At 35.7% G+C, this 26,052-nt stretch overlaps 1 protein-coding gene and 1 pseudogene across 2 annotated transcripts in view; both read left to right on the plus strand.

Moving 5' to 3' along the window:
- ADAMTS6 (ADAM metallopeptidase with thrombospondin type 1 motif 6) overlaps positions 1 to 26,052 on the plus strand; it is a 305,810-nt gene that overhangs the window by 33,416 nt on the left and 246,342 nt on the right. The window lies entirely within an intron of this gene.
- On the plus strand, positions 21,811 to 23,490 carry LOC112839825 (T-complex protein 1 subunit alpha pseudogene; annotated as a pseudogene).

The following is a 26,052-nucleotide window of genomic DNA, read 5'->3' on the forward strand; positions in this document are numbered from 1 at the left end:
CTGACAACTCCATGCCCCTCAAACTTAACATATCCAAAACTAAATTCTCAATCTTTCCTTTAAACCTGTTCTTTCTTTAGCTTTTATTATTTCAGGTTTTCCCTACATGGCAATTAAAATATTTTTCCTGTTATACAGAAAGCAAAAAAGGTTCTAATTAGGAAGCTAATATCAAGAAATTAATAACTTGACATTGGGAAATTAATATATACTAGGTTCAGCTCTCCCAAAATTTTCAAGCATTTCCTGTTTCCTCATTTTACATTGTTATTTTTTTTTAATTTACTGATCTCCCACACCTTTGGCCCTATCTCTCGTCTAAATTAGTAAAACATGCATACTTAAAAACAGTATTAAAAGGGAAGAAGTTGAATTATAGTTCTTGCAAAGGTATGTGAAGTATTTATGAGATCCTTCTTATCATCCATGTCTCTGGAGTTCTGAATTTAACTTTCCAAATGGGTTTGGGGGCCTGAAAGATAAAATTAAAATGGTACAGTAAATTTTCAAATGTTCCTTCAAAAAATAGTTTCTCCATTTTACTGATGCTAAATGATGTTGAGAAAGCAAAGGCTATGACATTCATATAGAGCTTTATAAAACTGTAGTGGAAAGGCTGGAAAAAGGAATAGGAAAACTATTAAAAATAATTTTGAGGGGTATAAAAATTGTTGTCTTCTCCAAAAAATACCATAAGTTTGCATTTATTCATTCATTAAGACATTCAACAAACATTTATTAAGCATTTACTCTGTATAAGTTATTGGGACCACGTAACAGTCAATAAGACAGATAAAAGTCTAAGCTTTTTCATCAGTCTTGCACAATTCACAGCGCTCACCATAGCACATACCCTCTCCAATGTCTATGACCCAGCCACCCCCTCCCTCCCACCACCCTCCACTCCAGCAACCCTCAGTTTGTTTCCTGAGACCAAGAATTCCTCATATCAGTGAGATCACATGATACATGTCTTTCTCTGATTGACTCATTCCACCCACCACAACACCCTCCTGTTCCATCCACATCGCCGCAAATGGCAAGATTTTCGTTTCCTTTGATGGCTGCATAATATTCCATTGTGTGTGTGTGTGTGTGTGTGTGTGTGTGTGTGTGTGTGTGTGTATGTGTGTATATATATATCACATCTTCTTTATCCATTCATCTGTTGATGGACATCTTGGATCTTTCCATAGTTTGGCTATTGTGGACATTGCTGCTATTAGGCAGATGCTTTAAGATGCTATCAGATGCTATAAGGCAGATGATTAACCGACTGAGCCACTCAGGCGCCCTCATATTATTGACTTTTAAAAATGTCTCCAGTTTAATGATTTAATTTTAATGTTGTCCTATTATTTGGGGTTGGTTCATTATTATTAGTCATTTAGTATTATGATGGTAAATAATATTATGTATATAGTACATTTATTTTTAATCTCATATTCACTTTCTGTTTCTTTTTTCCCATTGACCCTATTTCTTCCAATGGCAGTTCCTCACATCGTCAATTATTTTTTTATTATTTTGACTGTGATCCTTAGATAGCTAGGAAAGCTTTGATTTCCTACTTTTTGTACACATGCAGTTGAATATAGATGGAGCTTGCCCTTTGAACTTCTCACAGGTAAACTCCCTAGGAAGACATCAAGATTGTTTGATAGCAAGGTACTTTATTGTGTAGTAGTGTCCTCAGGAAAACTCATATATGTAAAATAATTTATTTAATAGTTTTTGGGAAAAAATAAGCATATTATCTACCCAACTTGAGTGTAGCATATAAATAAAGGAATCATTTTGGTGCTTAGCAGGCAAGAACTCCCTGAAGTCCTTTAAATGTGCTCTGGGTTTCCTACTTTGGTGTGTAAGTACTTCTACTTTTCTGTAGAGTTATAGAGGAATAATGATTATATTTGTGGGTCTAAATGTTTATTAAGTGAAAGGTGACTAAAAATAATACTTTCTCAGTATGTACTTAGTGAACTTTTCTAGTGGGGAGAGAGGAAACGAAACTAATTTCAAATCATGTTTTATTTTTCTTTTAAAGTTTTATTTATTTAAATCTCTTCACCAAATGTGGGACTTGAACTCAAGAACCTAAGTTCAAGAGTCCCATGTTCTTTCAACTGAGGCAGCCAGGTGTCCCTCAAATTATAGTTTTGAAACGACCCTATTATATTACTTCTCCTTTTTCATAAATAATTTCTTTTTTTTAAAGATTTTATTTATTTGTCAGAGAGAGAAAGATAGAGAGAGAGCACAAGCAGGGGGAGTGGCAGGCAGAGGGAGAAGCAGGCTTCCCGTGGAGCAGGGACCCCAATGCGGGACTCCATCCCAGAACCCTGAGATCATGACCTGAGCCGAAGGCAGACGTTTAACCAACTGAACCACCCAGACATCCCATTCATAAATAATTTCTAATAGCAAGAAAAGTTTGTTGTAAACATTTCTGCATTATCTTAATTGTAATTAGAATTTTGATTAGATATGTTTTATTTTCAAAACTTATGCTTTTTTTCTAGAAGTATAGCTATTTATAAATATTTTTTCAAATATTGTTCTGAGTCATACTGGCATTTTGACTTTTACCTGCATTTAGCTGAATTTGATTGTCTATCTACTCTTATTCTAAACTTTGTGTTTGTTTGCATACCAAATATGTATTTGCACGTCTATTAACTTCTTCCTACTGTTATTTTTATGCTTTTTATAAGCCTGTTATGTTTGCCAGTTATTATAATCTGTCCCAGTTTGATGTATCAGTGCATTTATAGAGGAAACCAAAACATAGTTATCTCATTTCCTTTGGATTGGGTTTTTTGGTAACAATTTTATTTAGATACAATCTGCAGACTATACCATTCACCCATTTAAAGTATATAGTGTTTTTTTAGTATTTTCAGAGTTGTGCAACCATCACCAAAATGTACCAATTAAACTGCTTATTTTTTTTGCCTGTCTTCTATTTGTTTGAAAGTTAAATATTTCATTTTTATTCTTTTAATGATTACTCTTGGCATTTTTTCAACCTTAACAAAGTAAAGGTAATCAGTAGTGATCTTTCATAAACAAATTAAAACCCATTAAAACACGTAAGTATCACCACTCCTGGACTTTTAGGGTACTGTTATTCTGTGTTTTATTTACAGTTCTTTGTAACTCCACAAACTAGATATTACCACCACCATGCAACCATCATTATAACACCACCTTCACCACTGCAATTTTTATATAGACAACAGTTTTTTTATTTATTTACATATTACCAATTTCTTTCTTAATATTTCTTTCTTCCGTACTTCCTTGCATATTCGGGATCATTTTCCTTTTCTCCTAAGTACAATTTTTAGAAGTGTCTTTGGAGAAAGTCTGTTTGTAGTAAGCTTTATTGTTGATCTGGAAATACTTTTATTTTGCCTTAGTTTTTCAAAGATAGTTTCACTGGGTTCACAATAGTAGGTTGATTGTTCATTTCTCATATTATTTTGAAAAGAATATTTTATTCTTTTTTGGTTCCCATTGTTGCTATTAATGTGTGAGGTCAGTGTGATTGTCACTGTAGTGTGATTGATCTATCTCTGTAGCTGCTTTCAAGTTCTTCTCTGTATCTTTGCTGTTTCGAATTTCTCTTAAGAAGTGTATTTCTAGGTATTTAACCTTCTTAGTATGGAATGTGCCTTTTGTATCTTGTGGATTCATATCTTTCATCATTGCTGGAAGTTTCTCAGGATTAGATTTGCAAATGTATATTCTCTTCAATTCTTTCTGTTCTCTCCTGGGTCTCTTTAGATGTATTTCCAAACTTCTCATTTAGCCCCCTGTTCACCTAATCTTTTTTCCTGATCTTCATCTACTTGTCATTCTGTGCAACAGTCTGGGTCATTTTTTCATATCTACAAGTTCCTGATTCTCTCTTTAGCTTTGATTTATCTGCCATTTAACTCATTTGCTGAGTTTAACTCATTCACTGAGTAATTCATTCACTGTTTAAAAATTATATATTTTTTCTTTTTAGTTCTGTTTTGTTTTTCTCAAGTCTGCATAGCCGTTTTTGACATTCTCTTTTTCCTTACTTTCAAAATATTTTATTCTATTTTTTGTTTTTAAGATTTAAGATTCATTTTCTTCATCTGTTCAGTTGCCCTATATAAAGCTAAAAGTAGATTAATCTTTAATCTCTAACTGAACTCAAATTGTAAACTTGCCTTTACTCTTTCACATTTGTTTTTTACTTTAGAATAAGATAACGATATTTTAAGAAGATATACGTGATAATGGCTGAATTGAGTAGTACAGAGAGACCAGTTAAGAGGCATAAATATACATGGCATAAATATACTGAAGAATTCGATAGTGGGAAACAGAGACATCACAAAGACAATTCTGGATTATTCTCTGTGAGAACAAAGAAAAGTAGTCAAAAATAATACCAAGTTTCAACTTGCAGGATGAGCATGATTTTTGCATTTACAGGTATGGGAAATGTGTGGGAAAAGGTATGGGAAAATAGAGTTAATGGCTTTAGAACGTGAGAGTAATGGTAGGACATTAGGATTGAAAGATCCATTAGGTAAGAGAAAATGCAGGTCTAGCATTCAGAAAGTGTAGGTGTGAATATCATCAGGAGAAACATAGCTGAAAAAAAAAGTAGAAAACCATCTAGAGGAATCAAATTTAAAAGGGACTGAGACTCAGATATAATTCAAATTAGGTCCAACGTAGAGCCCATTGAACAAGACAAATGGTATAGTTAAGAAGTCAGGTTAAATCAAAACCATGAAACAACTGATAAATTCATTGACACTCTAAGTTTTACTTTCTTTTCCTATAGAATTGACTTGAGATTTTTGGGTGTACATGACCTTTTTTTCCTTAAATAGGCCAATTTCAAATAAACACAAGAAAAGATGTTCAACATCACTAACTTTAAGGAAATACAAATTAAAATCATGACAAAATACTTATACACATCCATTAGAATGGCTAAATTTAAAAAACAAACAAACAACTGACAACACCGAGTGCTTGGAGGCCCCAGGAACTCCCATACCTTGCTGGTAGGAGTTGAAAATGGTATGGCCACTCTATAAAACAGTTTGGCAGTTTCTTATAAAGTTAAATGTATACTTACCAATGACTCAGTCATGCTCTTGGGTATTTATCATAGGGAAATGAAACTTGTGTTCATACCAAAACCTGTAAATGAATGTTTATAGAAGTTTTAGTCATAATCACTCCAAAGTGATTATTATTCCAAAGAAACAACCTAAATATTCTTCAACAGGTCAATGTTACTCAGCAATCCAAAGGAAGGAACTTTTGACTCATGGAGTAATTTGGATGAGTCTCAGAGACATTATGCTAGTCTCAAAGGTTATGTACTGTATAATTACATTTATATGACATTTTGGAAAAGATCAACATATAGTATGCAGATCAGTGGTTGCCAAGGGTTAGGGTTAGGGACATGGTGTGAGTATAAAGGGATAGCAGGAGGGAGTTTTTTTGGAGTGATAGAACTATTTGATTGTAGAAATGGTTACACATTTATGTATGTGTTAAAATTCATGGAACTGTACACCAAAAGTTAATTTTAGTATATGGTAATTGTTAAATAAAAATTTTAAGTGTCTTTTTTTTTTCCAAAAAGGCAATTGGCAACAATCGAAAAAAATTAAGCACATGTTTTCTAAGGAATTCCATTTCTAGGAATATATATACCTATGCTGTCCATATGGTAGCCAGTGACCACATCTGGTAACTGAGCATTTGAAAATTGGCTCACCTAAATAGAGTTGTAATTTAAGTATAAAAAGGAGTCTGGATTTTAAAGACTTACTACAAATAAAAGTAGGTACAATATCTCACTACTAATTTTTTACATTGGTTTACATGTTGAAATGATAATAATTTGGATACAATAATTTAAATATAGTATATTTTAAAAATTTAAAAAGTAAGCCATTTTGTGCCTTATGGATGCAGTATGTTTACTTGATCCATTACCATGTTTCAAAATATATTGTCATAGATCATTTGTGGAAAGGTGTTCTGAGAGCTTTAATCTGAAATGCCACTGTAATGGAAATGCCACCTCCTCCAGCTATGCTCACTTAGCACTGGTAAATGTATAATCATTTACATATTACTCTAAGAGTTTTGATACAATGAGATCAAAGACTGTTTACTTTAGACACCCATGGTCCAAACATCTATTGATAATATGATAAACTATTTGTAAATTCCTAATTTTTTAATTTATTTTATTTTATTATGTTATGTTAATCACCATACATTACATCATTAGTTTCTGATGTAGTGTTCCATGATTCATTGTTTGTGTATAACACCCAGTGCTCCGTGCAGTATGTGCCCTCTTTAATACCATCACTGGGCTAACCCATCCCCCACCTCCCTCCCCTCTAGAACCCTCAGTTTTTTTCTGAGTCCATAGTCTCTCATGGTTCATCTCCCCCTCCGATTTCCCCCCTTCGTTTTTCCCTTCCTACAATCTTCTTTGTTTTAAACATATAATGTATTATTTGTTTCAGAGGTACAGGTCTGTGATTCATCAGTCTTACACAATTCACAGCGCTCACCATAGCACATACACTCCCCAGCGCCCCCATCCTTCCCATCCCCCACCACTCCAGCAACACTCAGTTTGTTTCCTGAGATTAAGAATTCCTCATATCAGTGACATCATATGATACATGTCTTTCTCTGATTGACTTATTTCGCTTAGCATAATACCCTCTAGTTCCATCCACGTCATTGCAAATGGCAAGATTTCATTTGTTTTGATGGCTGCATAATATTCCATTGTATATATACCACATCTTCTTTATCCATTCATCTGTTGATGGACATCTTGGCTCTTTCCATAGCTTGGCTATTGTGGACATTGCTGCTATAAACATTGGGGTGCACGTATCCCTTCGGATCACTACATTTGTATCTTTGGGGTAAATACCCGGTAGTGCAATTGCTAGGTCATACAGTAGCTCTATTTTCAACTGTTTGAGGAACCTCCATACTGTTTTCCAGAGTGGCTGCACCAGCTTGCATTCCCACCAACCCAGTGTAGGAGGGTTCCCCTTTCTCCGCATCCCCGCCAACATCTGTCGTTTCCTGACTTGTTCATTTTAGCCATTCTGACTGGTGGGAGGTGGTATCTCATTGAGGTTTTGATTTGGATTTCCCTGATGCCAAGCGATGTTGAGCACTTTTTCATTTGTCTGTTGGCCATTTGGATGTCTTCTTTGGAAAAAACCCAGTAATTTGAGGGCCACCTGGGTGTCTCAGTTGGTTAAACATCTGCCGTCAGCTCAGGTCCTCATTGAGCCCTGCATCAGGCTCTCTGCTCAGTGGGGAGCCACTTCTCCCTTTCCCTCTGCCTGCCACTCTGCCTACTTGTGCTCTCTCTCTCTCTGTGTCAAATAAATAAACAAAAATCTAAAAAAATATTAAAAAAATAAAAATAAAAACAGTAATTTGGTTCATAAGTGAATGACATCGAGTACCCTTATTCTTTATTATAAATTTGTTTTTCGAACTAAAACTGCCCATTTAATTGTCTACTTCAGAGTTCTGGAGTAGATCTTTTGGGGGAAAGAGGGTTTCAACAAAGCTTTGATTTATTCTTTTTTTAGGCTCTCTACTTCAAAGTGGAATTTTCCTTGCTTGATTACACTTAAGGGAAGGGGTGGACTTGAAGGGGGAAAATCAAAGTAAGCTATGCTTTAGAAAGAAAAGAAAAGAAAAAGCAGTCACAGCCTGGAAAACAAATTTGCCTCTTTAGTTTTATATTGTTTCAGCTAAACCCTGTGATGAGGTAATTCCTAGTGAACTACTTATTTCTTACAAATGCTGCTCTTGTGTTGCTATCTTGATATTTAGGAAAGAACAAATTAAGATGCAGAGTCAATACATGTTTGATGAGTTAGGTAGATTTGTTCACTGTTGGTATTGCTTTTTAGATGTAAAATGTGGAAGGGTTCTGAATAATGGGCTTTTAGGTTTTTTTTTTTTTAAGTGGCAACTATTAAAGTTTAAAATAAATACTAAGTAAATGATATTCATAGTTTCACATTCTGTATTTTGTAATTAAAATTGGGCAGGAATCCAAAAAGACAAAATTTCAAATACTCTAGGGTCTCATTTTTTATTCTTTGATGATTTTCATCCTAGTTTCAATTTGAGATTAGTTTTGCTGGAACAACAACAAAAACCCAAGAAGAAAATATTTTATCTTAAACAATAGATTTTATAAAGGCTTTTGCTTTTGATTGCTGTTGATTATCTGCTGAACAGTGTTACCTTAATTTTAGGAAGGAGGCCTTACCTTTTAACTTCTGTTTGATTTTAAACCAGCAATATTAAAGTCTTGCCCTAGAAATAAAAATGTTACAGTCTCAACTGCTGAAAATAGAAACTACAATGGGGTATAGTTTATAAAATCCTCTCCCTTGGGGCACCCGGGTTGCTCATTTTGTTGAACCTCAGACTCTTGGTTTCTGCTCAGGTCATGATCTCAGGATAATGAGATGGAGTCCCGCCTTGGGCTCTGTGCTCACTGGGGAGTCTACTTGAGATTCTGTCCCTATCCCCCTTTTCCCTCTGCTCGCACCCTCTCTCCTTCCCTCTCTCTCTCTCATAAATAAATGAAAGATCTTTAAAATTCTTTCCCTCTTTTTAAGTAAGAGATCCTGAAAGTTGGGTTAAGAATGCTTTCCCTTTGCAGAAAACAGTTTGATTTGTGTTTAACCTTGATCTATATAGTTGATGATTTGAGTTTGGAATATGTATATAAAGATCATATTTATGTATTCTGTTAATACAGAATGTTTTTTCAAATTTAGTTATTTTCCAATAGAAATGCTTGGGACTTTTTGATTTTTTGTGCCCTTGCACACGTGCACACACACACAAGAAATTTCTTTATTCTTTTTTAAAGATTTTTTATTTATTCATTTGAGAGAGAGAGAGCAGCATGAACGAGAACACAAGTGTTGGGGAGAGGCAGAGGGAGAAGCAGGCTCCCTGCTGAGCAGGGATCCTGATGTGGGACTTGATCCCAGGATCCCAGGATCATGACCCAAGACGAAGGCAGACATTCAACCGAGCTACCCAGGTGCCCCCACACAAGACATTTCTTAAAGAAATTTACAGTCTTTCAAACTAATCCAGAGGTAGAATTGGGATGGAATTATAGGGAATTGTCACTTATATATTTCTGTAATATTTTATTGTTTTGTGTGTGCCAGGAGGACATCACTTTGGGAAGAAACAAAAACAATCAAGAGGCTTTTTAAAAAGTAGTAATTTTTATGCATCCTACACTGATGCTGTTTATTTCATTTTTATAGTAGCTTTTTAAGGTAGATTTTTCCATTCATTTTAGAGAAGTATGATCTATAAATACAAACTCATTACATTTTCTGGGATGGTGCTGTAGCGAATCTTGCAGCCTACTGTGTATTTCTCGCAATTTGCTCTGATTTCTCCAAAATCATTGTAAAATACTTTCATTGTTTTGTAGAATTGACTAACCCATAAAAGCAACCTGTAATTATTATGTCATCTTTTTCATAGCTTTTATTTTCTACTTCTCTTCCTTTATACATGCTCACATAATTGTAAGCTGCCACTGATCATTTTTGGAAAGATAACATGAATAGCAAGTGATTCATAGCTCTCCTATGAGAATCATACTCATGTTATATAGAAGTTTTTAAAAAGTATGCTGTCCATGCAAATATTGAGGAGTGAAATATTTATAACTTGTGACATTCATTTTGACAGAGTCATCACTGCATTCACAATTGTAATATCAATTATTATTAGTGCTCACAAGTGTGTAATATTGATAATAATTTGCATCTGACCAAAAGATTGCCCTTACAAAATGATCTTTGAAATCCAGTGATGACAAGTGAAGTAAATATTTTTCCTTTCTAATATGTCAGAATTACCTCCCAATAATTTAGAGAGATGTGTAGGGAGTAAAAAGTGAAAGGTTACTGTTGGGATATTCATTACAATTATGATTAAAGATAATATGGCCTAATTATATTGCTAAAGTCTTCAATGTTTCCTACATGTAGCTAGCTGTTCTTTAACATGTGACTATGAAGTGAGAACATAAATTTGTCTAAGAATTTTAATTTTAGCAGATTTTACACTTTTATTTTTATTTATCTTTTATTTTCATTTTTTTTTTGTTTCCAGTTTTTATTTAAATTCTAGGGAGTTAACATATAGGGTAATCTTGGTTTCAGGAGCAGAATTTAGTGATTCATCACTTACATCCAGCACCCAGTGCTTATCATAAAAATTGCCCTCCTTAATACCCATCACGCATTTAGCTCACCCCCCACCCACCTACCTCCATCAACCCTCAGTTTGTTCTCTATATTTAAGAGTCTTTTATGATTTCCTTCCCTCTCTTTTTTTTCCCTTTCCTTATGTTCATCTGTTTTGTTTCTTAAATTCCACATATGAGTGAAATCATATGGTGTTTTTCTTTCTCTGACGCCTTACTTTGCTTAGCATAATGAACTCTAGCTCTATCCACGTTGTTGCAAATGGCAAGATTTCATTCTTTTTTAATGGGTGAGTAAGATTCCTGTGTGTGTGTGTGTGTGTGTGTGTGTATCACATCTTCTTTTTCCATTCATCAGTTGATGGACATTTGGGCTCTTTCCATAATTTGGCTATTGTTGATAATGCCGCTATAAACATCAAGGGGCATGTGCCCCTTCGAATAAGAACTTTTGTATCCTTTGGGTAAATACCTAGTAGTGCAATTGCTGAGTCGTAGAGTAGTGGTATTTTTTTTAACTTCTTGAGGAAACTCCATACTGTTTTCCAGAGTGGCTGCACCAGTTTGCATTCCTACCAACAGTGTAAGAGAGTTCCCCTTTCTCTGCATCCTCCCTAACATCTGTTGTTTCCTGAGTTGTTAATTTTAGCCATCCTGACTGGTGTGAGGTGGTATCTCATTGTGGTTTTGATTTGGATTTCCCTGAGGCCAGGTGATTATTGAACATTTTTTCATGTATCTGTTAGCCAGCAAATTCACATTTTAAAAATTGAAGATTTTCTAATAAAGAATCAATAGAATAAAATGTAATAAATAATTTTGAATCTTAAGGTTTTGGTGGAGCTTCAAAAATTGAGGAAATTCAAAAAATGAGGAAAAGGACGAAGAAAATAAGATATCGGATTAAAGGCTGAGAAAGACAACAGACACTTGAGATAGAAATGAGGAGAAAGGGGATTCTGGGACAGCTTTATACCAAGAGTTTCTGGAAGTATCAACTTATGAAAGTTTAAAGTTTGTGGGGCAATGAGGAATGCATTGAGGGAGGCAAGGTAGAGACCCTGAGAAATGTATGTGTAAGAATTTTATAAGAGGAGTGGTGGGGCTAACTCAGATGAATGGGATATGGGAGGTGATATTATGGTAGGGGGACCAGAAAGGATGGGATTACTTTGGGAAGAAAATTGGTAATGAAAAAAATGGGTTATGAATGTCTAAAACACTTTCATTTTATGTAAAATAAATTGGTGACCACTGTCCAATATGTGATATTAAAATACAAAAGAAAGACTTTTCCAGATTTAACACTGGGTCGGTCTTTTTTCTTTCTTTCTTTTTCTTTCTTTCTTTCTTTCTTTCTTTCTTTCTTTCTTTCTTTCTTTTTCTTTCTTTCTTTCTTTAAGTAATCTCTACATTTTTAGCAACAATGTTCATTTTCTGTCATTTTGATTATAGCCGTTCGAGTGGGTATGGAGTGGTATCTCATTGTAGTTTGATTTCCTTCCCACTAATGACTAATAATGTTGACCATCTTTTCATATGTTTATTGGACATTTGTATATCTTCTCTGGAGAAATGGCTATTCAATTTTTTACCTAATTCTGAACTGAATTTGAGTCTAAAGTTTGAATATTGTTTAAAGAGCAAAAAGAATTCTACTAAAGATAGTAATAGTAAAGAAGTATAATTATAGGAAGAAAAACGTCAATGGGATATTATAATTAAAAAAAACCTTCCAGGGCACCTCAGTGGCTCAGTCAGTTAAGCGTCTGCCTTTCGCTCAGGTCATGATCCTGGAGTCCCGGGATTGAGCCCCGCATCAGGCTCCCTGCTTAGTGGGGAGTCTGCTTCTCCCTCTGTCTCTCCTCCTCTGCTCATGCTTTCTGTGTCTCAAATAAATAAATAAAATCTTAAAAAAAAGAAATCATATGTCCACATAAAAACTTGTACACTAATATTAATAACAGTATTATTTATAATAGCCAGAAAGGAGAAACAACCCAAAAGTCTATTGTGATGAATGGAAACTAAAATGTGATATATCCATTCAGTGGAATAATATTTAGTTCAAAAAAGAATGAAGTACTGATTCATGCTATAGTATGGACGAATATGAAAACATTATGCTGTGTGAAAAAAGCCAAACACAAAAGGCTATATACTGTATGGTTCCATTTGTGTGAAATGTCTAGAATAAGCAAAACCATGGAAATAGAATGTAGATTAGTGGTTGCCTATGGCTGGGGACAAACAGGGAGTGACTGCTGATGTTTACAGGTTTCTTTTTGAGATGATGAAAGTATTCTGTAATTACATAGTGGTGATTTTTGCAGCACTCTGTGAATACACTAAAACAACTGAATTGTACACTTCTAAAAGGTGAATTTTATGGTATATCAGTGTTTTCAATGTTTTTATTGTTGTTTTTTAAAAAAAGAAGTTACCTTTGAAGGCAACAAAGTATTAGGTTTAATGGGGGTTAAAGTTAGAAGTTAAACTAGAATCAGATGGTAAAGTTTTTTACTGTTGATTTGTAGTAGTTCTTTATATATTCTGTATACAAAACTTTTATCAAATATATAAATTGTAGATATTTTTTACCCATTCTTTGGATTTTCACATTTCTTGGTAATGTTTTTTGAAGCCCAAAAGTTTGAAAATTTAATGAATTCCAATTTTTGAGTTTGGTTGCTTGTGCTTTTGGTTTCATACCTAAGAAACCGTTGTTAATATAAGATCACAGAAATTTGATCCCATGGTTCCTTCTAAAATTTTTATAGCTTTAGTTCTTACATTTAGGCCGTTAATCTATTTTGGGTTAATTTTCGTATATGAGATAAGGTGAGGACAAAGGATACTTCTTTTTTTTCTTTTTTAAAGATTTTCTTTTTAAGTAATCTCTACACCAGCATGGGGCCTGAACCCACAACCCCAAGATCAAGAGTCATATGTTCCACTGATTGAGCCAGCCAGGCACCCCACAGAGAATACTTCTTGTCCTTCCTGTCTACAAAATGCATTTTTTTATTATGTTATGTTAATTACCATACATTACATCATTAGTTTTTGATGTAGTGTTCCATGATTCATTGTTTGCATATAACACCCAGTGCTCCATTCAGTACATGCCCTCTTTAATACCCATCACCAGGCTAACCCATCCCCCCACCCAGTTTATGCCTTTAATTGAAAGTGTTCCTGGGGCATCTGGGTGGCTCAGTTTGTTAAGCATCTGACTCCTGATTTCTGCTCAGGTCTTGATCTTGGGGTTGTGGGGTTGAGCCCTGCCTCAGACTCCATGCTCGTTGGGGATTTTGCTTGGGATTTTCTCCCTTTCCCTCTGCCCCTACTCCCACTCTCTCTCTCAAATAAATAATTAAATCTTTAAAAAGAAAAGGGGGGTGGAAGTCTTCCTGCACTTGGGCTAGTCTTTCCCTATTCTGAATCATCCTCAAATTCTATCTGTCCTTTATTGTCTAGCTCAAATGCCCAGAAATCCCTTTAGAATTTCTCTTTTACCCCCCAAGAAACCAGCAGTGTTCTTATTTCTGATATGGCTTTATCTATATCCTTCTCACAACACCTTTGTCACTTTCCATCTAGTATTATAGCTATACATGTAAATGTATTAGCCTTCCCTCCTGAAGGGCAAGTTCATAGTTTAATTTGTTTTCCATACTATAGCATTTAGTAGTTATCTGTTGATTGAATTATGATAACAGAGTCCTGGTATAATGGAGGCAAAATGAAATTATAATTGTTTAGAGAAGGAATATGATTAACCTAAAATACCAGTAGGATAGCTGTCTTCAATGACTACTGAACTTGTAGAATGTGTATTTTTATTGGTCCTTTATTAATTTTATTATTGAAATATTTAAGGAAAGGACATATTTTATTGTAAAATGACTTTTACTTTATGGCATCAAGTTACAAATGTAATTTTGTGTGGGATTAGAAATGGAAAACATTAGATGAAAACGTTCTCAGAGGATACTGCATTATAAAATTTACCTGGCCAATTAAGAATGATTAATAAAATTGCTTATATTTTAAGTTTTATTTTAAATAGTAATCTTTTTTTACAAACGGATGTTTATAGATAATAGTGAAAAAAAGTTTTACTTAAAAAAATCCTTACACTGCTTGTTATTGGAAATGCTTCTGGAAAACCCAAGTAATACATTGCCCTACTGAAGAAAATTGCCTGGGAAAACTGTGACTGACAGTTTATGGTAAGGTACGCAGCCTTGCACAGGTATCATGCCAAGTTTTCATTTATTCACTTTCTTGAAAGTGGAAAGAGACTTAGAAAAATATAGGCTTACCATGGAGTTTCTTTAAAGAAAGCAATGTTGTATGAGAGGATGTCACACTGAGCTTGCCTATAGTTGTAGCCAGTGATTCTTTAAGAAGATATGGAGGCCTGTTGCTAGGTCTTATAAGGTCATTTTGAGAGGCTACAAATCGAGCAAAAAGTCAAGTTCTTTCTTTGTTGTTACAGAAAAGTAAAGGCAGTTCCTTCAACTTTGATATTTGATGTTGTTTGTTAGCAAACTACTAAGCAATTTATAAAGGTTTGCTAAAACTAGATGCTTATAAAATTAAGCAGTGCAGTAGAGAATATGGAGATACACATGATTTGGGACTTGTAAATTAATATTAAATATTTTCAGCTGCCAACAGATGTATTTTCAGAAAAACATTTTACCAATGTTATTTTGAATTAATATGGTCTTCAATGACTTCAGTTGTTGCTTTTTAATCATATTTAGTCTCATTTAATTTTTTTGTTATTTGGTAACAAATATATATTTTCCATTGGCAATCTTTTCTTTTTGTTTTTGACGTATAATACCCCTATAACTGAACTATCATATATTGTATCTCCAACATGAATCACCTGTAATCTTATCTAAAGCAGATGTATACAAAATACCCTCTTCTCCAAATTTATTTCTGTAGGGATATATTATTAGTGATGTATGTCTATGAATGTGTAATACATAAATAGCTTATAACTTACTGTCAAGGTAGAAGTAATAAGATTATTGTTTTAAAAATATTTTTAGGCCATTGTTTTATGATATAAGATCATGCAAATGTAGTCAGGTGGTGTGTGTGTGCGTGCGTTTGTGTGTGTGTGCTTGCACAAAAAGTACTTATACATATGTGATTTTACAAACCTAATCCACTCTTCCAATGACTAATTTTGTAATCCTAATTCACCCTTCCAAGGACTAACTTTATTAATAGTTAAGTCTCAACATTAGTATTTGCCATTCTACAATTACAATTTAATTTCTTGGCTCTTAAAGGTTTTAAGCATTTGATATTCCTGTTTTCACCTTTTTTTAAAAATTTTTTATTGTTATGTTAATCACCATATATTACATCATTAGTTTTTGGTGCAGTGTTCCATGATTCATTGTTTGTTCATAACACCCAGTGCTCCATGCAGAACGTGCCCTCCTCAATACCCATCACCAGGATAACCCATCCCCCTCCCCCCTCCCCTCTAGAACCCTGTTTTCACCTTTTAAAATATACATTCTTACAGAATATATCATGCTTTATTTATTACATTAGAGATCTTCCTTTTATCACTATTTTAATCATGTGTCCTTGGGTAAATTACTTTACTTCTTTGTGCTTTATTTTCCTCCCCTATAAAATGGGGATTATAATTATGACCTACCTCATAGAATGTCAAGATTACATAATTTTTTAAAAAGATTTTATATATTTATTTGAGAGAGAGAGCGTATGAGTGTGGGGGGGTTAGGGGCAGAGGGAGAGGGAGAAGCGGACTCCCTGCTGAGCAAGGAGCCTGATGTGGGGCTCCATCCCAGGACCCCGAGAGCATGACCTGAGCGGTAGGCAGATGCTTAACTGACAGAGCCACCCAGGTGCCCCTAGATTACATAATTCTTGTAAATAGCTTAGAACAGCATGGTACAAATTAACACTCAATAAATGATAGCTATTATTAATATTTAGCACCCTAGTGGGATTAATTGATTTGGTAGGAGATTTATGATTGGAATACATAGTAGGGCATCTCTAATTCCCAACTTCCCCACTCTTAAAGGCATGGTAAAGTGATCTATAGGTTAATCTGCAGGGGAAGTTTAGTTTATGACAATCTACCACAAATAATTTCTCTTGGGACTCCTTTATAATTGTTACTCCCTAATATATCCACATTTATTTTAATATAAGTGATTTCTGTTATCATTTAATTTGTTTTTCTTGTTCCCCTTCCCCAATATATCCCTATTTTTAAAATAAAATTCAACCAGCATAAAGATGCACCATATTTACCTTATGGTTTTGCCTACCTTGTGGCAACCTGCCAAGCTCATTTAGTTACTCATCCTCCAATTTCAGATAACCAGATAGACTATGTGGCTTTTCACATTGGCAACAAGATAGACTATGTGGAAGGTGGGAGGCTGCTGGAACAGGAAGAAAATGCTGATGAAAGGGAATGGAATTCTATGAGATTAGTGTTATTTATGAAAATTTGGATTTTAAACATTCTTTTCTGTATAAGTTGTCTTAGTCTGCAATGACAAAATACCATAGACTGGTAGTCTTAAACAACAGGAATTTATTTATCACAGGAGGCAAGGAACTTCAGTATTAAAGCGCTGGACAATTCTGTTCCTTGAAGAGAGCTCTTGTTCTGGTTTACAGATGGTTGCCTTTTTCTCTACAGGGCAGAGCAAATGTGTACTCTGGCCTCTTCCTTTTCTTTAAGGACACTTATTCCATCATGGAGACCATCCTCATGACATTATCTAAACCTGACTACCACCCCACCTATCATCACATTAGGGGTTAGTGCTTCAACATGTGAATTTTTTGCAAGGGGTGGGGGAGAGGACGCAAACATTCAGTATGAAACATGAGAAAAATAAAGCTAACAACTATTCACTACAACTTGTAGCCATAATTTATTCAATTTAAGGAATTATGAGTAGCTCAATATAAACTAAATGTAATGTGATTGAATTTGTATGTAATAATAATTCATATAAGAATACATGTTATCAGGGCGCCTGGGTGGCTCAGTTGGTTAAGCATCTGCCTTCGGCTCAGGTCATGATCTCAGAGTCCTGAGATTGAGCCCCGCATCAGGCTCTCTGCTCAGCAGGGAGTCTGCTTCTCCCTCTCCTGCTCCTGCTGTCCTTCCCCACTGCTTGTGCTCCCTCTCTCTCTGTCAAATAAATAAATAAAATATTTAAAAAAAAAAAAAGGAAAAGAAAACATGTTATTTTTCATGCTACAAAGGCAATTTGCATAGTTATCTACAATGTCTGGTACTTGAGCACTGTGAAATGGACAAGTTCAACACTGGGACTCCCACTTTCTCTTTTTGGTGCCCTTCCTCACTCTTTCCTTGCTTCCAGTATTGTCTTTCTTCTTTTCTTCCAAGCATAAGTATCTTTTTAGGAAAACATATGATAAATTCAGTCTAATGGAGTTGTAACTAAATTTCTGAAATCACATATACTGTTTTCTTTTTCTGGAGTATGTGATTATCATAGAGGCCAAAGCATTTAAGTAACTTACACAGCTTCTGGTAAAAAAATAAGTCAAACATACTTTCTTAATTCATTAATGAATGAATGATATCAATACTATAATGTAAAGGTTTATTAAATTTTTTTTAGGATTTGGTATATGACATCTGGATATAATTGACAACTTGAGTGAAGATTATTATTATTTTTTAAAGATTTTATTTATTTGAGAGAGAGAGAGTGCACGGGAGTGAGAGTGGGGGGAGGGGCAGAGGGAGAGAGAGAATCTCGAGCAGACTGCTCACTGAGCGGGGAGCCCCTCGCAGGGCTCTATTTCATGACCCTGACATCATGACCTGAGCCGAAATCAAGACTTGGGCGCTTAACCACTGAGCCACCCTTGGGTGAAGATTCTTAAAGAATGGTTTTAAATTGGGAGAATGTGTTATAATTATGAATTTATTTTCATTGAGTGCTTACGTACTATGCATTCTAAGTGCTAAAGTACCTCAGTAAACAAATAAAATTCCTACTGTCTTTTGAAGAGGTTACATTTTAGTGGGGGACACAATGAAAAGCAAGATAATTGAATATGGAGTAAGTTATCTAGTGATAAATGCATGAAGATTATTAGAGTCTAGAGAGTTATAGTATGTGTTTATATACATGTGTGTTAATTGCTATTTTACATAAGGTGGTCAGGAGGCTTCTCATAAGGTGACTTTTTTTTTTAAGAGTTTATTTATTTGAGAGAGAGAAAGTGAGTGAGAGAGCACGAGCAGGGGGAGGGGTAGAGGGAGAGGGAGAAACAGGTTCTGCACTGAGCAGGGAGACAATGTGGGGCTCGATCCCAGGACCCCAGGATCACAACCTGAGCCAAAGGCAGATGCTTAACCAACTGAGCCATCCAGGCGCCCCATAAGGTGACATTTTAATTTTAGGGACTAAATTGAAGTGATAGAGTTAGCCAGGTAGATACTGGGGGAAGGGCATGCTGGTCAAAAGAAACAGGATGAATAATGGCCTTGAGGCAGGAGCAGGCTAAACATATGCAAGGAAAAACCAAGGGGCCAGTACACCAGTTGCTGAGTAAATGGTTGGAAGAGAGGTAGAACATAAGATCAGAGAGTTTCAAGGACCAGATCATGGATAACCTTAGAGACCATAGTAAAGACAATATTTTATTCTGAGAAAGAAAGACATTACAAGATTATTTTGGCTTCTACATATATAACGTGGTAGAAAAGCAAGAGTGAAAGCAGAGTTACCAGTTAAAAATTATTCAGCATTTCCAGTCGGACATGATGGCAGCTTAGAGCAGTGTGGTGGCAATGGAGTCACATTATAAATATATACTTAGAAAGCAGAGTCAACAGATTTTTAACAATGTACTGACTGAGTATATAAGAGAAGGAGAGTACTAAATGAAAACTCCACAAAGTTTTAGGCTGACTAACTGGTTGAATGGAGTTGCGTTTTATAGGAGAAGGGCAAGCATGCTAGAGGATTAGGTTTGGTAAGATCAAGAGTTAGTCTTGTAAATTTTAACTTGCTTATTAGATAGCCAAGAGGAAATGTCAAGTAGGTAACTGGGTACATGAATCTGGCTTTCAGTATGGATAGCACTCTAGTCAAAAAACATCAGTTTATAGATGGTCTTGAAAGCCATTGATCTGGATTAGCTTTGCCCAGGAAGTAAGTGCATATAAAGAAAAGAAGTGGACCAAAGATTGAGTGTGGATTACTTTAATGTTTAGAGGTCAAGAAACAGAGGAAAAATCAAGAAAGGAGACTGAGAAAAAACAACCACTAAGATAGGAGAACCAAGAGAGTATGATATTCAGGAAGACAAGTGAAGTATTTCAAGGAGGAGAGCTTCGTCACCCGTATCAGATGCTCCTTATAGATTAAAATGAGGCAATTGGTAATCTTGAAAAGAGTGGTTTCAAGGAAGGATGTAATGAAAGCCTGGTTGAAATGAGGTTTTGAAAAAAAAGAAAGAAAGGAAAAGAAGTGGAGACAGTAAATATACAAAGGCTTTTTTCAGTGAGTTTTGCTATAATCAGATGAGAGAAGTCAGGCATTAGCCAGAGGGGTCATGGAGACCATGGAGGTTTTGTTTTTTAACTTGTTTTGCTTTCTAAAATGGAGCAATATTACATGTATGTACATATGTGTACACTGTATGATAGTGAGAATAATCAAAGGTAAAAATTGATAGTATGGGAGAGAGTGCGGAAATCTGTAGTTATAAAGCCCTTGAGAAGGCTTCAAGAGATGAGATCCAAAACTCAGTACGAGGCATTGTCCTTGGATAGGAAGGATCCTGGAGAATTTACGCACTGTAACAGGAGGGAAGGGAGAATATATGCATCAGAATATAGTTCATCGTATTTGGTGCAGGTGCATCTGGAAGTTTTCTTCTGGTTGCTTTTATTTCCTAAGCGAAATAGGGAACAATCAACTGAAAGTAAATAAGGACGAGGAGGTATTGAAGGTTTGAGAAGAGAGAACTATGAATTAATCATTGAGAAAAGTAAGATGAGTGAAATGTAGCATTGTTAGGAATTGCTAAGGGCTTACCTGAGGTTACTTTTTGTATTTAAAGTGAAATCAGTGATCATGCTAAGGTTTTTTTCTCTAGTCACATTCACCTGGTTGGGTATAGGTGTAGGATAGGTGGAGATTTGGATTTCCCTAAAACTGGGGTTTTTGCAAGTGAGTGCACTGGAGGGAAAAAAGGGAAAAGCACGTAAAGGGTATATGCCTGGGAGGGTTGATAATGCTTGATCATGGTATTTAATTAGCCTGGTAAAGAGGGGAGTAATTGCATGAAGATGATGAGGAACAGTGAAAAATAGTAAGAAACTGGGAAGATGAAAGATGGTCAGAGAGTGGAATGCTTGAAATTAGTAATAACAAGATCTTGGTTATGTTTATGGCTGAGGCAGAGGAAGGGCAAGACAACTGAAAATAAGGATTCTGTATAAATGAGAGGCCAGGGTATTAGAGTGATTTAACTTGGTTTTGAAGTCACTGAGAGTTATGACAAACGATGCTGGAGACAGAAAAAGAGAGGGAGGGAGGAAGGGATGGGCAAGGAAGAAGGAGAAGTGGAGGAAAGAATGAAGGAGAGTGACCTGGAAAGGTGGTATCTTCTCTGTGCAAATCATTGTGTTAGATATTGTAATGACTGTGGAAAAGTATGAGATATAAGGATCTGGGCAATGGATTCTTATATGAAAAATACCTGTTCTGAGAGAGGAGGAAAGATGAATTGAGGTTGTCTTAGAAAAGAATAGAATAAGGGTTAATTTAGTTAATTATTTTTAAGAACCCAAATGGTATTTTAGTTTGGGACGCTGGGTAAATTTTTCTATTTTCACAGAGGATGGAATATATGTTTATGGTGCCTGATTATTTTAACTCTGCTCGAATGTACAGATACGGCACTTTTAAGAAACCAGAATAGAATGTATTTCTATTCTTTTGATTTTCATGAAAAGAGGAGATTTTATGAAAATTGCTGTTAAATATTCCTCCCAAAGGGAGAAAATAAAGTTCCTATGAGAGTAGATGAAAAAGATTAAAATTAACTATGGAAAAAGATTTATTCTAGTCTTTTGGTTTAAACATATTAGAAGAAATTATCTAACAAATTGGTCAAGGCTAGGGCTTATGGTGGAGACAAATTAAAAATTTGATGTGTATGAAACATCTTCAAAACTAATTTGATATTTTTTAATGAGTGGAGATCGTTTTCAGGAAGATCACATAAGCCCCCTACCCCTTCTTTCTTTCCCGCCCTGCCCTGCGGCCAGGCCCGGGGAGCGGTGTTCCCAGCAGTCCCCGCGGCCTCGCTCCAGCCGGTTCCCCGCCGTAGCCTCCGTCGCTGTTGTGGCCGCCACCCCGCCTAGGGACCCAGATGCTGTTTGCCTGCGGTGAGAATGAAGCTCACGTGTACCCCGCCACGAAGATGGAGGGGCCTTTGTCCGTGTTCGGAGACCGCAGCCCTCGGGAGGCGATCCGCTCCCAGAACGTTATGGCTGCAGCTTCCGTGGCCAATATTGTAAAAAGCTCTCTTGGTCCAGTTGGCTTGGATAAAATGTTGGTGGATGATATTGGTGATGTAACCATTACTAATGACGGTGCAACCATCCTGAAGTTACTGGAGGTAGAACATCGTGCAGCTAAAGTTCTTTGTGAGCTAGTGGATCTGCAAGACAAAGAAGTGGGAGATGGAACCACCTCAGTGGTTATTATTGCAGTAGAACTTCTTAAAAATGCAGATGAACTAGTCAAACAGAAAACTCATCCCATCTCAGTTATTAATGGCTATCGACTTGCTTACAAGGAGCCAATGCGTTCCCTCAGTGAAAATCTAATTATTAACACAGATGAACTTGGAAGAGATTGCCTGATCGATGCTAAGACATCGATGTCTTCCAAAATCATTGGAATAAATGGTGATTTCTTTGCCAATATTGTAGTAGATGCTGTACTTGCAGTTAAATACACAGATGTAAGAGGCCAGCCACGCTCTCCAATCAATTCCATTAATATTCTGAAAGCCCATGGGAGAAGTCAGACGGAGAATATGCTCATCAGAGGCTGTACACTCAACTGTGTGGTGGGATCCCAGGGCATGCCCAAGAGAATAGTTAATGCAAAAATTGTTTGCCTTGAGTTCAGCCTGCAGAAAACGAAAATGAAGCTTGGTGTACAGGTGGTTATTACAGACCCTGAGAAACTGGACCAGATTAGACAGAAAGAATCCGATGTCACCAAGGAGCAGATCCAGAAGATCCTGGCTACTGGTACCAACGTTATTCTAACCACTGGTAGAATAGATGACGTGTGTCTGAAGTATTTTGTGGAGATGGGCGCTATGGCAGTTAGAAGAGTTTTAAAAAGGGACCTTAAACACATCACTAAAGCTTCTGGAGCAACTGTTCTGTCAATCCTGGCCAAGTTGGAAGGAGAAGAAACTTTTGAAGCTTCAGTGTTGGGACAAGAAGAGGTAGTACAGGAGAGAATTTGTGATGATGAGCTGATCTTGATCAAAAACACTAAGGCTCGTACATCTGCATCAGTTATCTTACGTGGGGCAAATGAGTTCATGTGTGACGAGATGGAGAGCTCTTTACATGATGCTCTTTGTGTGAAGAGAGTTTTGGAGTCAAAATCCGAGGTTCCAGGTGGGGGTGCTGAAGAAGTAGCCCTTTCCTTATACCCTGAGAAAGGTATATGGAAACCAGCATGCGGTCTTGGGAACAGCTTGCCATTGCGGAGTTTGCAAGATCTCTTCTTGTTATTCCTAACACACTGGCAGTTAATGCTGCCCAAGACTCCACAGATCTGGTTGCAAAGTTAAGAGCTTTCCATAGTGAGACTCAAGTTAACCCAGAAAGCAAAAATCTAAAGTGGATAGGTCTTGATTTGGTCCATGGTAAACCTTGAGACAACAAACAGGTGTTTGAACCAACCATAGTGAAAGTGAAGAGTCTGAAGTTTGCAATAGAAGCTGCAATTACCATTCTTCGAATTGATGATCTCATCAAATTACACCCCTAGAGCAAAGAGGACTAGCATGGAGGTTACGAAGATGCTGTTTGCTTGGGAGCCCTTGATGACTGATCTGCTTTCTCTTTTATTTATAACAATGTTGGATGCAGTTCTCTTGTTACTCGAGTATTACACATTAAAAAATAAGCTGTCAAAAAAAAAAAAGGAAGATCACATAAGGAGCAAAAAGAGTTCTTATAAATTATGGGATTATATTAAATGAGTTGTTCTAGGTTATCCATAGTCTTGAGTACGATGTTTCTAGCAGTCCCTCTTCATCTTGCAATTAACCCAAATGGCAAAGCTTCTAGGAACTTGATCCACGATGAAGCTAGGACTTTGAAGTTTTAAGACATTCATCTACCTCAGTCTTTCTTTCTTTGGAAGTACTAAGTTCATTATTTAAGGCATCTCTTTATAGGAATTTAGTATTTGGAGGGCTCCTGGAAATTATGTGGCGCCTGGGTGGCTCAGTCCATTGAGTGTCTGACTCTTGGTTTTGGCTCAGGTCATGATATCATGGGTTGTGGGATGGAGCTCTGTGTGGGGTTGCACACTCAGTGAGCAGTCTGCTTGAGGATTCTCTCCCTCCGCCCCTTCCCCACACTATAAAATAAATAAATCTATCTTAAAAAAAAAAAACAAATTGCTTTGCCCAGTTTTTCATTTTATTGCTAGGGGACTAGGGGAAAAAAATGGAATTTTATTGAGATGTTAATTCAAGGGAGTCAAATCTAATGGAAGATTTTAGACTTTATGAAATTAAAAAGTATGACCTTACAGAACCAAGGTAGTCTTTTGAAGTCTTACAAGGAACTTCTGAAAAAGAAATCATCCCAGTGATTTCCCAGAGATGAATTATGTAATTACTGGTTAGTATGCCCATCAAGTATTTAAGAAAATACTAAACCCTGTTGAAAAGTGTGGCAGCATGGATGGCATAACCTATGCATATACATTTAATATAAAGATATAATTCATCTGTGAATGTGTATTTAATATTCAAGAAGAAAATAATATGAATTTTGAATGGACCTAAGAGAGAAGAAAAATAAGTAGAAGAAAGCTGTCAGGTGTTAAACAATTAAAAACAAAAAGAAAAGAAAACTGAAGTTCAATGTCAAGAATGATCGTGGAGCATTACAAACAAACTCACACCATATTGGATCAAAGGTAGGCTGATGCTTATTTTATAATTTTACAATTTATAAATATAAATGAATATAATAACGATATAAATCAATTGCACAATGTTTTGCTGTGAGATCTCTAATTATTTAAGAGGAGATTGGAGAGTTAGAAAGGGCAGAGGGGTGAGGTTGGTAGCACGGATGAGGTAGGTGAGGTGGGACCAGGGACTAGGGCAGAAACTGGGTGGCCATAGATAGGAAATGTCTGTTCCAATCAGACATTATAGCTTTCTTTTTTATCTCATAATCAACCAAGACATTTTAAGTACTGTAAGTTTTATCATAATGTTTCTTTTTCTGAACTTAGATGTTTTACTTAGATAAAGACTTATCTTATTCCAGTTCTTGGCAAGAATTATTAAAAATGTTGTTTATATGCGTAGAAACAGGGTAATAGAAACTAGAGATGACATCATCTGGACCGTTTAATCATTTTTCAAAAAAAGAGGAGGAAGGACAAAATGTTTTAAAAGTTCTAGTTTGCTTTCTTGAGATAACTAGTTTACCTTATTATTTTTTGTCTCTTCATTTTCTAAAGGGTAAAAATCAGCTTAAACTCTCTTGGCATATTACCTTAATTGTATTTATTTTTTAAGCACTGAAGTGCCATTCTAGTGATTAAGCAAATGCATTGTGGCGTATGGTGGGCTAATGTGACAAGTATGTGGCTCGAAGCCAGTAAAATACCGCTATGTTCCCAACCATACTTTGTTGTTTTCAGCTATACAGTTGTTATAATTATTGTGCCTGGTATAGTGTTATGATTGTATCTATTGTAATAGTACAAGTTATTGTTTAACTACTAAAATGTAAGTTGTGTGGGGTTTTTTGTACCATCAGTTTGGAAGAATTTTTGGTATATCTTTTCAATGTTGCAAAAGGGACCAGGGATTTACAGTAGAACTACAGAAGCTTTAAAATATTAACAGCCCATTAAGTACAGGATATGGTTCATGAGGTTTAATGGGAAGTTGTTAAAAGGAGATGGAACTATTCCAATGATTGGGGAGGGGTGGTTAGTGGCAAAAAACAGGGCAAAGAATTTAAAAAGCTTGTTTTCCTATAAATATTCAGTGTTTGGGTACACTGCACAACAACAATAACAATAACAATAACAAATCTCTTCTATCCTGATAAGCAGTATTGGGAGCTCAATGAGAATTCCATTTGGTTCATATGTTAACTTTCCTCTTCAGAGGATATCCAGCAATGTTGTATTAAAAAATTTCCTGTGGATTTGAGATGCTTGGCATTCATTAAATCAAACCTTTGGACTTTGAAATAGCACCTACTTTGTTTAACATTTAAAAAATTACAGGACTCCTGAGACTAGTCCTGGGAATAGCCTTTAGTGATTATCCAGAGAATAATAAAAATGCAAGTTTTTTAGAGGAGGGTATTTTAAAAGCAAAAGAGTGTAACACTTTAAGAGCATAGTATTTAA

The sequence above is a fragment of the Callorhinus ursinus genome, unplaced genomic scaffold, assembly GCF_003265705.2.
Source record: "Callorhinus ursinus isolate GAN/ISIS: 27379988/994484 unplaced genomic scaffold, GSC_fseal_2.0 scaffold23, whole genome shotgun sequence".
Classification (NCBI taxonomy): domain Eukaryota; kingdom Metazoa; phylum Chordata; class Mammalia; order Carnivora; family Otariidae; genus Callorhinus; species Callorhinus ursinus.